This window comes from Schistocerca cancellata, chromosome 1 (genome assembly GCF_023864275.1).
Source record: "Schistocerca cancellata isolate TAMUIC-IGC-003103 chromosome 1, iqSchCanc2.1, whole genome shotgun sequence".
Lineage (NCBI taxonomy): Eukaryota > Metazoa > Arthropoda > Insecta > Orthoptera > Acrididae > Schistocerca > Schistocerca cancellata.
Window position 1 is genome coordinate 761300857 of NC_064626.1, and position 14775 is coordinate 761315631.

Consider the following 14775-nt stretch of genomic DNA (forward strand, 5'->3'; position numbering starts at 1 on the left):
AATAGTTAAACTCCAAAGGATCACACCATATTGTAAGAGTTAGAACTGCTGTCTCGAAACACAGCAGTGGTGGTGTTTCACATGACCTAATTTTCTGTTGATTTGGTATGACAAGCATGGAAGATTCACTTTGACTTTATATTGTAATTAATGTGACCAAAATCTTAATTTAAAAAAAATGGATACCATGGAACAAATTCCTGTTCAGGAGATCTACAGATAGCAAAAAGGAAGTAAATAACACGCAGTTTATACTACACACATACACCTCATACACATTACTAACTTTATCCTAATACACTACAGTATCTTCTTTGAAGGGGAGGTTTACAAACAAATCCACAGCACAACTAAGGGCACCTGCATAGCATCCTCCTATGCCAACCTATTATGGGCAATCTAGAGGAAACCTTCTCGAGCCTTCCAAAACCCCAAACACGTGATCTGATTTAAGTTCATTGATGATATTGTCTTGATCCGGGCTCAGGGCCAAGATACCCGACTCTCATTTCTTCGCAACCTCATCACCTCTCCCACCCGCTTCACCTGGTCCACCCCAACCCAGCATGCCACCTTCCTGGACATTGACCACCTCCTCTCCGATGGCTCCATCCACACCACTGTCCACATTAAATCCATCAACCACCAACAGTACCTGCATTTCAACAGCTGTCATCCCTTCCAAACCAAAAAATCCCTCTGTGCAGCCTGGCCAACAGGGGGCAGTAGATCTGCAGTGAAAATAACTCTCTTGCCCAAAGTTGAGGGTCTCACAACAGCCTTCAGAGCGTCACTACCCCCAGATCTAGTCTGCAAACAGGTTTCCCATTCCATACCCCCAAAAACACCCAATCCTCCCACCATCCCCAACAACAAGCTACAAGTGTGCTCCCCCCTTCGTCACCCTGCATCAACCCAGGTTAGAACAATTGAACCACATCCTTTGTCAGGTCTGTGATTATCTGTCATCATGCTCTGAACTTAGGGACATCCTACCCAAGATGCTTTCCACCCTCCTAAAGTGATGCTCGACTGCCCAATGAACCTTCAACACCTTAGTTCATCCATATGCCACTCCCAATCCCAACTTCTTGCCACAGGGATCATATCCCTGTGGAAGACGCAGGTGCAAGACCTGCCCAATCCACTTACCCAGTGCTTTCTACTCTTGTCACAGGCCACCATCAGAGGCACAACCACCTGTGAAAGCAGCCATATCATATACCAGTTCTGCTGCAATTGTTGCACAGCTTTTTATATTGGTATGACTATCAATTACCTGTCTATCAGGGTTGAATGTTCACTACCAAACTGTGGCCAAGAGCAAAGTGGACCACCTGTGGCACAACATGAAGCTGAACATAATGTGCTTCATTTCAGTGGCTGCTCCACAACCTGTAACATCTGGATCCTCCCCTCCACCACCAGCTTTTTCCGAAGTTTGTGGATGGGATTTATACTTACAACACATTCTCTGCTCCCAAAATCATCCCAGCTTGAACCTAAGCTAACCTACTGCCCCCACATCCTCCAGCCAACAGTTTCTGCCATCTCTGATCTATCACCTCCTCCAAATTCATGTTCCCCCCTTATTGTGCTCTGCTCTCTTGAAACGCCACCAGATTTTCACTTCTTTTCTGCTCTCCTATTCTGATCACTCCCTCCCCCCCCCCCCCCACCTTATCCCCATCCCCATGCTCCCATTCCATTCTCCTCCACAGCCTCCCGATGCCATGCCAGGCAGCCACTGTCTTGTCCCTGCACACTCTTGTCAGGAAGTGCTGGTTCCTCCCCCCATCCCCCCACCCCCTCCCATCCTGTATCCTGCTATCCTTCCCCCTTCTTCACCCCACTCCAGACTGCTGCTTCAGCTTGACCGTAGACCATTGCACTCTGGCTTCTGCGGCAGGAGAAAGTGGCCACATCTGCGCGAAGTGTGCTTGCTTGTGTGAATGTGTTTTCTCTTCTTTTCTGAAGAAGCCTTTGGCTGAAAGCTCAGTGCGTAACAGGTTTTTTGTTGTGCCTGTCTGCAACTCAATGCATCATATTTACGGAGAATAACAATCTGTCCTTTTCGTAGTATTGTTAATAGTACACACACTGTTCTTTACGAAGAATGCTTTGTATTACGATATCGAGAATAAATTTCTTGATTTCACTACAACCTTGCAGGTTATTTCAGGGGACATTCATGAAATTCTATAAGAACCATGATCTTTCGGTTTCTATCAATTTATTTGCTTATTCCTCATTTGGGCCCATGACACTTTGTGGGTCTGATTCTAGAGCACATGCCAGGACTTTCATATCAGTTCTAACCACTATCCTGATACACATTTTTATGTTGGTATTAATATGGACAAATAAATTAATGATTGCCACCCCTCCACCACCACCACCCTGTACAATGTATGGTGGTGATTACCAGCCAGCTCACACATACACTGCTTAACAAAACAGAAGGGGAGAAGAGAATGGAATGAAATTTCATGGTTTGGGAGGATATGTGATGTTATTTCAGTGGTTTCAAAGTCAAGTCAAGTTTACAGAGAATATAAGTTTGACATTGCAACCCCTTTGGCCTGGATGAGTGTCCTGATTTGGTGGGGAAGGGTGTCCTAAAGCTGTTGTCTTCTCCTGAGGGAAGCAATTCACAACTGTTGTGACTGATCGTTGATATTTTGGATACTGGCTCCAGGATGGAGTTGACATCAGAGCTGGCCCCAACACCTTTCATGGACAGATTTGGGGAGCTTGCTGCTGACAGGAATACCTCAGCATCACACAGTCAGTCTCTCTGTTGTTTGTGAGGGACACTTTTGACTTGCCCTACACTGAGCTGCCGCCCTGTGTCATACTGATGCAGGCAAATTTTAAAGAATGGGGCACTTCTTTCGCTCCCCATAGTATTGATGATATTCTCTGAATAATTGAATAATTAATTAATTTTGACTCGGTGCGATGGGTATGTCTATGATCTTTTAACATTGTTCACTTGATGATGCAGCTTAAAGCCACATAACTGGTCATATTCTAATAAACAACAATTTTACCAGCTGTGAGCAGAGTTCTTCCTAACATCACACCTTTCAACAGCTGTGGTTGCCCGGAATATAAAATCGTTTCTCATACCCGATGACGCCCCACATTATGATGCTAGCAGTAACACTGCCACGCCTCTCCAAAACATTGGAAGAATGGGACCTCTCCCCAGATCACCACCATGCTCACTGATGATGGTCATCTGGGATACTGCAGAACTGCAATTCATTGCTAGACACAATGTGATACCACTCATCAGCGGTCCATGCTCCCGGATTATGATACCACTCCAAACAAGCCATTTGGTTTGTGCTAATAATGGCAGTCTATGGATGTGACAGTAATTGCCCAGTGCAGCTGCTGCTAGTGTGCGAACTGTGGTATGTGATGACACAAAATGTTGCATGGAGCCTGTTACTTGTACTCAAATGGCTAGCACAAATGTGAAGTGTCATATGTTATTATTCTGAGTTAAGCCTTTATTATATATATTATTGAGTTGACAAATTCTCTTTGAATAAAATTTTGGTGTCAGAAATGACAGGAAGCTCATGACAGCATGTTGAAAATTGTTGGGAGCCAAGCCAGTTTTTCACGTGCACAATAATATGGAAGTCAGTTGGAGATCATGAGGACAGTAGGAAGACTGTTAAAATAAGTCCCATTTTAACTGATTCGACAACTGTTGCATTTGCTGGGCATGTGGGTCTGAGCATCATGCAAATACGTGACAGATGTTGACAATATTACTGGTGAACGATCTGATGATGCTCCCTTGTGGTGGTAGGCGTACTCAACCAGAATCTTGACAATGATTGTACCTGCCCTCCTGTTCCTATGCAGCCCAACATCAGTTTACTGTAACATCTAAATGTCCCACAAATATGGATATTGCACGACTGGACCAGTCGGCCAAATAAACTCTGTTAGGCACATTTCAAACTGTCAAATGCCTGATAATGCTGTCTCACACAAGTATCTGGCATCTCCTTGTCCTTCACAGTCATCACTCAACATGTGACTATGTTCTCATGCTCTATGTATATTACTGATCTGACGATAATGCTAAACATGAATGACACTAGTGCACTTTGGTGGCTGTGTTACCTGTCACAGTAATTGCATCTCTAGTCATTTACGTACCCTCCAGCAGAGTGTACATGTATAAAGCTGCATTGCCCTCTGACTATGTCTTCTGGTTGCTTCACTTTTTTTGTCAGTCAGTGTATATTATTCATCAGAATACAATGAATAGCCCAAAGCTTTATTTTTTTACTCAGCCTGCTCCTCAACTGGGCCAGCAGTCGAAACACCTTGTGTTTACTGTAAGATGTAACAGATTAAAAGAAAAAAAATTGCCAGTCTATGGCTGGTAATGATTGAAAGCACATTCTATGATTGCTTCTCAAACCAAAATAAGTCTGTAAGACATAATAGTAATAAAAAAATTTGATTATTATCTCATTAATCTAACTTTTTTGAGGATACAATTTGAGAGTTCTTGAGCTTCTTGACACAACCACTTTCCTTTCCATTCGTACACTCACACATTACCATCCATAAAACATACTATGGCAGATGATGTGATGATGATGTTTGGTTTGTGGGGCGCTCAACTGCGTGGTTATCAGCGCCCGTACATTTATCCAATCTTTGCTCAGTCCAATTTCGCCACTTTCCTGGATGATGATGAAATGATGAGGACAACACAAACACCCAGTCATCTCGAGGCAGGTGAAAATCCCTGACCCCGCCGGGAATCGAACCCGGGACCCCGTGCTCGGGAAGCGAGAACGCTACCGCGAGACCACGAGCGGCGGACACATACTATGGCAGCCATATGTAATGTAACCTCAGCAATGCTATAAATAAAGTGCTGGAATAATTAAAGCAAATTTATTATAAAAATCTTTGCCTACACCTTTGCATTACATCTCTGCATAATCATTATTCAGAGTTAAGCATTTATTATTCCTCTTAATGAGTTGACAGATTCTCTTTGCATAACATTTTGGTGTCAGAAACAGCAGCAACCTCATGACATGTTGAAGTTCTGCACTGGAATCAGAATGTTGGGAGCCAAGCCAATTTTTCATGTGCATACTGAGATGGAAGTCACTTGGAGCCCATATAGGCTGTAGGGGAATTGTTAAAATAAGTCCCATTTTAACTGATTGAACAACTTTTCACGTTTGGTGAATAATGTGGCACTGAGTATAGCACAAAAACATGAGTTATAGATAAGAGACTGTGTCACTTATTCGGAATAGCTCTTCTTAGTTTTCTTGATGTCTCACAGTAGGCTTCAGTTTTGTTTGACTTTCTACACTTCACAAAATCCTAAAATAAGATTTCTTTAACCCCCATCTACCATCCCCCCCCCCCCCCCCCAATCTCCAACCACGCAACTGGAAAAAGAAAAACAATAGACATATACAATTTTTGTGGCTGATTGTTTGGTGTGTTTTATTTTTGGGTGAGGTGGTGTGGGCCCTTACCATTGACTGCTACTTTTTCTCTGTGTTAACGTAGGAAGACAGTGTCTCATCACTGGTAATGGTTGCATTAAATAGGTTTTCTTCCTCCACAGAGTAATGAAAAAGAAAGTCTAGAGAAGCAGTCGTCCTTTGAGTTTTGTCTTTACAAGAAGGTGTTTAGTAACCCAAAGAGCACAGAACTTGCTGTACCCCAATAGTTTAGTCATGAATTCTTGCAAAACACCAAGAAATCTGTGGAAGTTTTCCAACAGTTCAGATATTGTGACATGCAATTTTCACAAAGTGTTTCGTCAGTTTTATGTTCCAATTTGTTGCTGACTACAGATGGATGGCCACTTCTGTCATCTTCAAAAATATTAATCCTTCCACTGTTAAGAAATTTGCTGTAGCTGATAATGTTAACCATCTACGTGAGAAATGAGTCCAGTGCAGCTGTCAGTAATAAGAATAATAAGAATTTCCATGACCAGTCAGCACAGGCGTCGACTCCATGGGGCCTGAGGGGGCCCGAGCCCCCTCAAAAATTTGTTTGGTGTGGCAGAGGCCCCCCCCCCCCAATAATTTAAGAAAATTATTAGTTATATTATGCTTTGTAAAACCACAAAATTATGTTGGAATTTTTTATTTTCCTTGTTTGATGAAATTTACCTTTTAAAATGCATTCAGTAATAAGTTAAGACAAATAATTATTACAGCAGTAGGCAGGTTAACTGAAAATGGGTGGTGTGAATAATGATAGTGCACACTTAGAATTTGCCCGGTGCGCGAACCTTTGGGTAAAGTTTGGCGCCGGCGGTACAGCACTGTGGCTGCGGCGACATAAAAAAACAATGGAGCAGAAGCGCCTGGAATCCATCGCGTCGCGTCGCCTTGATGCTTCGAGACATTACAATACCGCGGCTGTATAAAGTCCACCCTGCTGTCACAGTCATTCAGCGTGGATTGTTTCATTCAGTGCATGCTGCAGACGTGTTTAGTGTTCTGACTTTCGTCCCTAGTGGACTATTTTATATGACTATATTTTATTCGTTTACTTTAGTCTCTTAGTGTATTGTGACTTAAATTTGCAATGGATAAGTTTGTTAGCAAAAAGGCACGCTTGGAAGTTGATTATACTGCAAGGCAACCTCTAATAATTATTGTGTCATCAATTGCTTCGTCGACTTCAGGCGAGAACCGTTCATGGCCGAAACCTGGACAATCCGGTAAGGGAAGATCATTTCAGAAGTCTTGGTTGATCAAATATACATGGCTAGAATATGAAGCGTCGATCGAAGAAAAAGTTTACTGCAAAACCTGCAAAGAGGCAAATGCTAAAAATCTATTACAATTTTCATTAAAAATAAATAAATAAAATATTATATATATATATATATATAACAGAGGGAAACATTCCACGTGGGAAAAATATATTTAAAAAGAAAGATGATGAGACTTACCAAACAAAAGCGCTGGCAGGTCGATAGACACACAAACAAACACAAACATACACACAAAATCTAGCTTTCGCAACCAACGGTTGCCTCGTCAGGAAAGAGGGAAGGAGAAGGAAAGACAAAAGGATATGGGTTTTAGGGGAGAGGGTAAGGAGTCATTCCAATCCCGGGAGCGGAAAGACTTACCTTAGGGGGAAAAAAGGACAGGTATACACTCGCACACACACACATATCAATCCATACATACAAGAAAATGTCTGCTTGTGTCTTGTATGTATGGATTGATATGTGTGTGTGTGCGAGTGTATACCTGTCCTTTTTTCCCCCTAAGGTAAGTCTTTCCGCTCCCGGGATTGGAATGACTCCTTACCCTCTCCCCTAAAACCCATATCCTTTTGTCTTTCCTTCTCCTTCCCTCTTTCCTGACGAGGCAACCGTTGGTTGCGAAAGCTAGATTTTGTGTGTATGTTTGTGTTTGTTTGTGTGTCTTTCTTTTTATATATATATATATATATATATATATATATATATATATATATATAAAAAGAAGGTGTTAGGAAACTAAATTCTATCACTAAGCGAAGTGTGGCCTCCCAATTGAAAGAACAGTTAGATAGTGATATGAAGAAAGGCCGTTTAGTTCTTGAGACAATTTTTACTACCGTGCAATTTCTGTGCCGACAAGGATTAGCAGTTAGAGGGCACGAAGATGTAAACTCAAATTTTTTTCAGTTGTTGGAACTCCGAAAGAATGACATACCTGAGTTTAAAGATTGGTTAGGGGGTTTGGAGTATAGCTGGACATCTCACAATACTCAAAACGAGATCATTGATCTACTAGGAAAGTCTGTGTTGAGAAAGGTATTGACTTCAATCAAGAAGACTGAACGTTTTCTATTATGAATGATGCAACAAGTGATTCTTCGATTCAAGAACAAGTGTCATTTTGTATTCATACTATCAATGATTCCTTAATCATCAACGAAGATTTTATTGGCTTATACGAGACCCCCAACACTGAATCACAAACTCTGTTTAGTGTTTTAAAATTTTTGTGCTCGTCTTGATTTGTCAATGGATAACAAGAGCACAGTGCTATGATGGTGACTCGAATATGAGGTAAGTTCAAAGGACTAAAAAAGTTAGTTTTGGATATACAACCAAAAGCATGTTATGTGCACTGCATTGCACTGCTCACAGTTTAGATTTGGCAGTTGTAGACAGTCTCTGCCGTCTTACATCTATGAGGGATATTATTGTTTTAGCCAAGGACTTAATAAAAATACAGTAAGGGAATCCAACAAAAGGATGGGACTTTTCAGAGGCATACGCTCTGAGAGTGCCAACAACCAAGCTGGTCTTTGACCCCTTTGCCCGAATTGATGGACTATGCGAGCTTCTAGTACTCTTATCTTGAGAATATTGGAAAACTTTGAAGAACTTATAGAGTTTTTTAAAACATATTCTGGAGAGGCATGTTACAAATGTGCAGGCTACCTCGAGTCAATGTTACAATTCAAGACTTATTTCTTTTTATGTCTTTATTGTCATGCCATGAGCCCAGTAGAGGGTGTCAGCGAAAAAATTCAGTGCCCTCATCTAAGTGTTGCTGACCTGGAAAAAAATATATGAGGGCTTGATTTGTATATTAAATGGAAGGCGTGATAGTTTTGAACACTTTTGGGAATTGTGTTTAAAACAAAAACCTTCACAAGTTGATGATCCTTCGCTTCCTCGGAATTGAAGTATGAAAACAGCGAAGTCGGCTCACCGACCACTTTCAAAACCCCAAAGGAACACTACAAAGCTAATTACATTGAAGTTTGTGAAACGTTGCAATCTTGCATTACTGTGCGCTTTGCTTCAACTGGGCTCACACAGGTCATTGCAGTTGTACAAGAGTGCTTGCTTTTAGTAAACAGAGGTGAAATAAATTTGGAAAAATCAACCGAGTTTTTCAAAAATGACCTAGACATTGAGAGACTGCGTTTGCACTTGAATATGTTAGCCGATATCGCAAATAAAAAACGACTGGTCTTAAAAAACATGCGTGGTGTAAGAAAGTACATTACACAAGAGCCTGCACTTAAATAATGTGAGCGGCGTATCATTATTATCTGTCTTTTGTTCTATATAAGAAAGAGCGTCCGTCTTTTCTTACTCTTCTTCTTTTTTTTAATCGCGCGCGTTTCCGACAGCATCTAACAGGCTCCTATTTTTTTCCGTTTTGTTCAAATGAACTAAACTTGTATTCCTGTTAGGAATTTACTTAATCATTCAATTATTGTCGCCAATTGTGACTACTGATATGATCTTATTATGAAAACTTTATTCTTTCGATCCAGTATTGCGCTAAGGTTATTGTAATTTCCAAGTATTTCACCGAAATACGGTACAGTTCTTTGTTATGTTCAAAACAGAGACAATTATTCACAAAATGTTAGATTTCAGTAAAAAAACTTTTTTGTTAAATAATAATTGTTTAATTTAACATTTCTACTTCATTTCGTAGTAGCAATCACAATTTATGAATATTATAAATTTCTTTATACAACATTTTTTCTTACGATGGCAACGCGATGCTCACGAGATTAAATTAAATCATTCTGAAGCTCTCGCGAGGTGAGAAGTTAGTTAGAAATTTCCTTGAGATTACAAAAACACAAATTAAACGCTTTTCAGCACGCTACAGGTCTACTCGTCTTCACTTCAAGCAATAAAAGGGAAAAGGTAAAAAAGAGCAGAATAAACTAAGAAGTGAAGTGATCGTCTTATGCATTCGATTGTATTGTGTGCATTTTCTGATAAAAATAATTTTTGTTCTAAAAACTAAAAAGTGGCATGTGAAATACTTAATTCATTTACTTTTAGTTAATGATAATAAGTGATACCTCTAATTAATCCACGTACCAAAAGTTGTGTGTGATATTTAAGTAATAAAAATAACCAGTCTCATGCTCATATTTAAAAATAAAAAATCAAGAATAATTGGGATACATTAAGTTGAAGAAATTCTGCTTAATAATCACAATATGATAATTTGTATGAATTACGATAAGAACTTGAGATTTCGTCAATCTGCTATTTTGAGACATAATTAGTTTGAAATATTTTTTTCAATTGCTGAATTATAACAAATATATGAATATACTTAAGTTTATTTTACATCCATTACAATTTACGTTAGCCGAAGCACAAATTTCCATAATTCCATAATCATATCCACCCACATCTATAAAATATCGTAGTTAATGCTTTAGTATATTTGGCGTCCAACGTGGGGCCACAACGTAAGAATAAATGTATGTAAAAATCTGAATTGCAATTACTAATGCAAAATGTGTGTTTCTATTTCATTGTACCACGACGGGGAAATGGTCAACCATACTGTTTGCGACAAATTGTACATCTTTAAGGTAAAAACTCATTCAAATGAATTTGTGTTCTGTCAAGATCGTAATTTTCTTCTATAGCATTCTTTTCCTTTGACTTTCTACAGAAAGTGAAACCGTAGTTAGTTGTAGTTTGGCTCAGTGGTTTCGGAAGGTTGTGTTAAAAAAATCTAATTTTGCAAAAATCGACATAAGATTGTTTTGCATGTGAAGGTAGAGAACATAAAATGGTCGATTTGGTCGCTCAATGATAAAAGAGCATCGTAGTCAGGAAAATTATTTATTGTATTAATAGTATTTACTGTTATTTATATACGTATGTAATTGTTAAATATTAACATTTCAAAATTTCATATTATGGTCAAAGTCGGTAAAAAAGAGAATTTACCAATTGAAACCATGGCTTCACCATCAGATTTCGAAAATGAAGCGGTAAATCTAAATGAATCACTCATACTGCAAATGTGTTAGAAAATCAAACCCCGGACTTGAACATGTCCGCCGTGATTTCGGAGATCGCACAAATAACGAAACCGGTCGTCCGACCACTGCGATTAATGAAACTGCAGCGCATACGAATCAGTCTAATGAAACGACGGAAGACAGTATTGCGCTTGACCTGGTTTCTGCTTTCCTGAAAAAGTTGGAATCACACGGTCGCGAACACGATGTGCGGGAGAAAGAAAGGGAAGCTTTACGCTAAAAGAAACAGGATCAGAGAGATAAAGAATTATAAAATGAAATAAAAACCGAACTAGGAAACATCAGGTCCGAGTTACTGAATATGAAGCAAGTTTATGCACCAATTTTGAGCCAAGTTAATATACTGGACAGTGATTTTGAAAATCTACAAACTTCGCATTCCGCAATAAAGTCGGATGTGGAAGACTTAACATCTGCCATTACAAATCTCAAAATAAATAACCAAAAGATTTTAGACGAACAGCTAGAATCTCACAAAAGGCAAATAAATATTGGAATATCCAATTGGATAACTACTAAAGAGATGGAACTTGATGCAAAAATTAATGTTGCCGTTGACAACGCTGTACAGCGCGTACGGGAAGAAATACGTTCTGCCGTACAAGCGAATTCAGACGCTGCGCACAAATGCGTGAGACGAACAAAGAGAACCAAACGAAGAGATGCCTATGTGGAGACGGGAGATGAACACTCGCGTCCGAAATTTGGAGAAAGCCGTTTAGACGGACAGCAGAACGGAAATCAATTTTCCTATGCAACCGCCGAACGACAACAATGCACGAAAAACGACATTCGGGAATCAAAGAATATTCCAAAGGCCCGACTTGTCGCCAGCAAAAGGTAATTACGAAGACGAACGTATAATGAATTCAGCGAAATTAAGCAAAGTCTACTCAAGTATCGCCATTTTCAAACATTTGCCGAGGACAAGAAGTCCATTCATCCAATTGTATTTACACGAGCATTCAGGAATATATTACCCAGATACTGGTCTGAATATCAAGAGATTCAATTCGTGATGTCACACATCACCGGTGACGCGGCACTATGGCCCAGCGAAACCGCTTAACTATGCAATATGCTCGCTGAATTCGAGAAAGCTTTCCTCGCAAAATATTGGTCCACGGGAATCCAAGAACGTTTTCGAAAGGAAGTTTATACCCCGGAACTGTACAATCCGAAATAGGGAGTTGCGCAAGTATTTTGAACGATATATTGCGAAAACGAGATACTGATCTGAGCGTATCTCACACAAAGAAGTACTACGCATGTTAAAGACAAAATTACCGATCAACTTTAGGGAGAAATGCACCAGATGAAGATCTGGAGCATTTCCTTTCGGTGACCGACTCCTTATACCTAATCCAAGAAGATACAAAGTCCTACCAAGCATTCATGAATAGCTGCAACAGTTGTCAAAGTGTTGATAATCCGAGTAGTAATGAACAGAGTAAACGTAATCAGAACAGGAAAGGTCAATACGACGAAATGAATGTGCCTGGTTACAACAATAATCCGAACCATGTTTCGAATAATGCGAATACCGGTTACGTAGCCAATAAATGGAATTATGGCGACAGTAACTCGGGAAATGGTATGTACCGTCAGCGCAAGTTCAGAAATTGAAATAATTACCAGACGCTAACCACAATAAAACGACACCATGGAAAGAGCCGAATGGAAATCAATGGTGTAACAACAATGGTCCTCCGAATCAGTCAAACACAAATGAACGGAACAAGAACCAATATCCAAATAGTAATAACGGCAATCAATGGTCAGACCAGCAACCAATTTTATGGTTCGGTAACCAGACGCCGAATATAATGCAAGCTGTGCCCGTCATTCCAAACACGACCAGTCAAAATCTTATTGACATTAGTCGTTCTACTACGGCGCGAGTATACCAAGTCGCAGAACAATCTGGCCAACAGCAACAGTCCAACTAGAGTCGACCATTCTGAACGGCCTCCTGAACACGGCCGGATCTATAAGCGGAGGTAACCCAACAATTAACCTGAAAGGACTACGTTACAACGACGGTGCCGACATCAGGGATGAATTATTAGAAGAAATTGATGTCTGTAAACATGACGATGAATACATAGTACAAGCCGCAACTATGGTCACTATTCGTGGTATTAATGTGGAAGCAATCACTGATACTGGTGCCACTTACAGTGTCATAAATCAGACCTTGTTCGACCAAATTAACCGCCTAAAGAGATTACCTATATTGCCCATGCAAAATTGCCTGGTTTCTGGCGCATTAGGAGCTACCACACAGAGTTAGGCAACAGGTGCTATGTAGAAAACGAGCAACATACGTGCCACTTCCTACCAATTAAAAATTTATTGGTTCCTTGCATCCTGGGATGGGATTTTCTACGGGGTAGAAATGCAAAGATTGACCTACCTGCGGGAAAATGCGTGGTTACAAACAAAGGTAAAAGAATTGCACTACAGTTAATTAGGACTCCAAATGCACATAGATACTGTCATAATGTTATTGTTAAATTGGTCGACCCAAGAATACTCCACATTTCTGAGGATTGCGAGACATCAGAATTTCTGCACTCAGAAGTTAACAGTTCAGCAGTACCTAGCAATTCAGAAACAATTTTAGCAAAAGTCTCAGAGTCGACATATCTGAACCAAACACAGAAGGAAGTACTCGCAAATCTCATTGATGATTATATACCTATATTTGCTAATAAACCTGGCATCATAAAGAATTTTGTGTATAACATGGAGGTTACCCCACACAAAACTTTTTGTAGGACATCATATGCCGTGCCGTGGAGTAAAAAGGAGGCTGTAAAGACGGAAATACATCAGATGTTAGACTGGGGAATAATCGAACCATCGGACTACCCATATTCTAGTCCCCTTTTAGCGGTATCCAAACTGGGGGGGCGTGATAAGGTTAGTGCTTGATGCACAAAACATAAACAAAATTATCATACCAGTCCAAACCAGACCAGAAAATTTAGAGGAACTTTTACAACGTTTTTATGGCACTCGTTTCCTCTCGAGCCTTGATCTCCGATAACCGTACTGGCAAATTCTATTAAGCGAAAAGTCTAGAAAAGACACTGCATTCATTTTTGCTGGACGCAGTTACCAATTCCAGGTACTACCCTTTGGCTTGAACGTCAGTGCGGGAGTTTTCATTGCAGCATTAGACAAGGTTCTGGGCCCCACACTTTTCCGCAAATTCAACAAAGCGGGGATAACTGCCAACCTATCCAAACCCAAATTTGGGAGATCGGAGATAAAATTTCTCGGGCACATTATCTTGCCCGAAGGAATCATATGCCTGAGCCTGGAAAATTGGACGCTATTGAACACTTCGCTGTACCAACAACTAAAAATCTGCTAAGGTCTTTTCTCGGACCTGCTTCGTTTTTCTGACGTTTCGTACCCAATCAATTATTGAATGAAGAAAATCTTTTATCACTTCTACAGAAGAATAATTCTTGGATCTGGAATTATCAATCTCAAACTGGATTCGACAATAAAAACAGCACTTGTAAATGCAAAGTTATTGTATCATCTGGACATGCTTCAGGATTTTTGCTTTGCAACTGATGCTTCTTTTTGTAGTTTGGGGGCGTGTCTGTTCCAAACCGTTAAAACCGAAGAAATGACCGACATAAAAATGATTGGATTTGCGAGCAGAACTTTGTCAGCATGCGAAATGGCATACACGGTAACTGAACTTGAGGCTCTTGCTGTTGTATTGGCCTTAAAGAAGTTTCACTATTAAGTGTACGGGAAACGTATACGAATATATTGTGACCATCAGGCCCTTAGCTTTCTGCTATCATGTAAATTGTTACACGCGCGACTCTAACAGTGGGCGCTAGTTTTACAAGAATATCGTCTGTAAATAATGCCCGCTAACTGAACTTGAGAATCTTG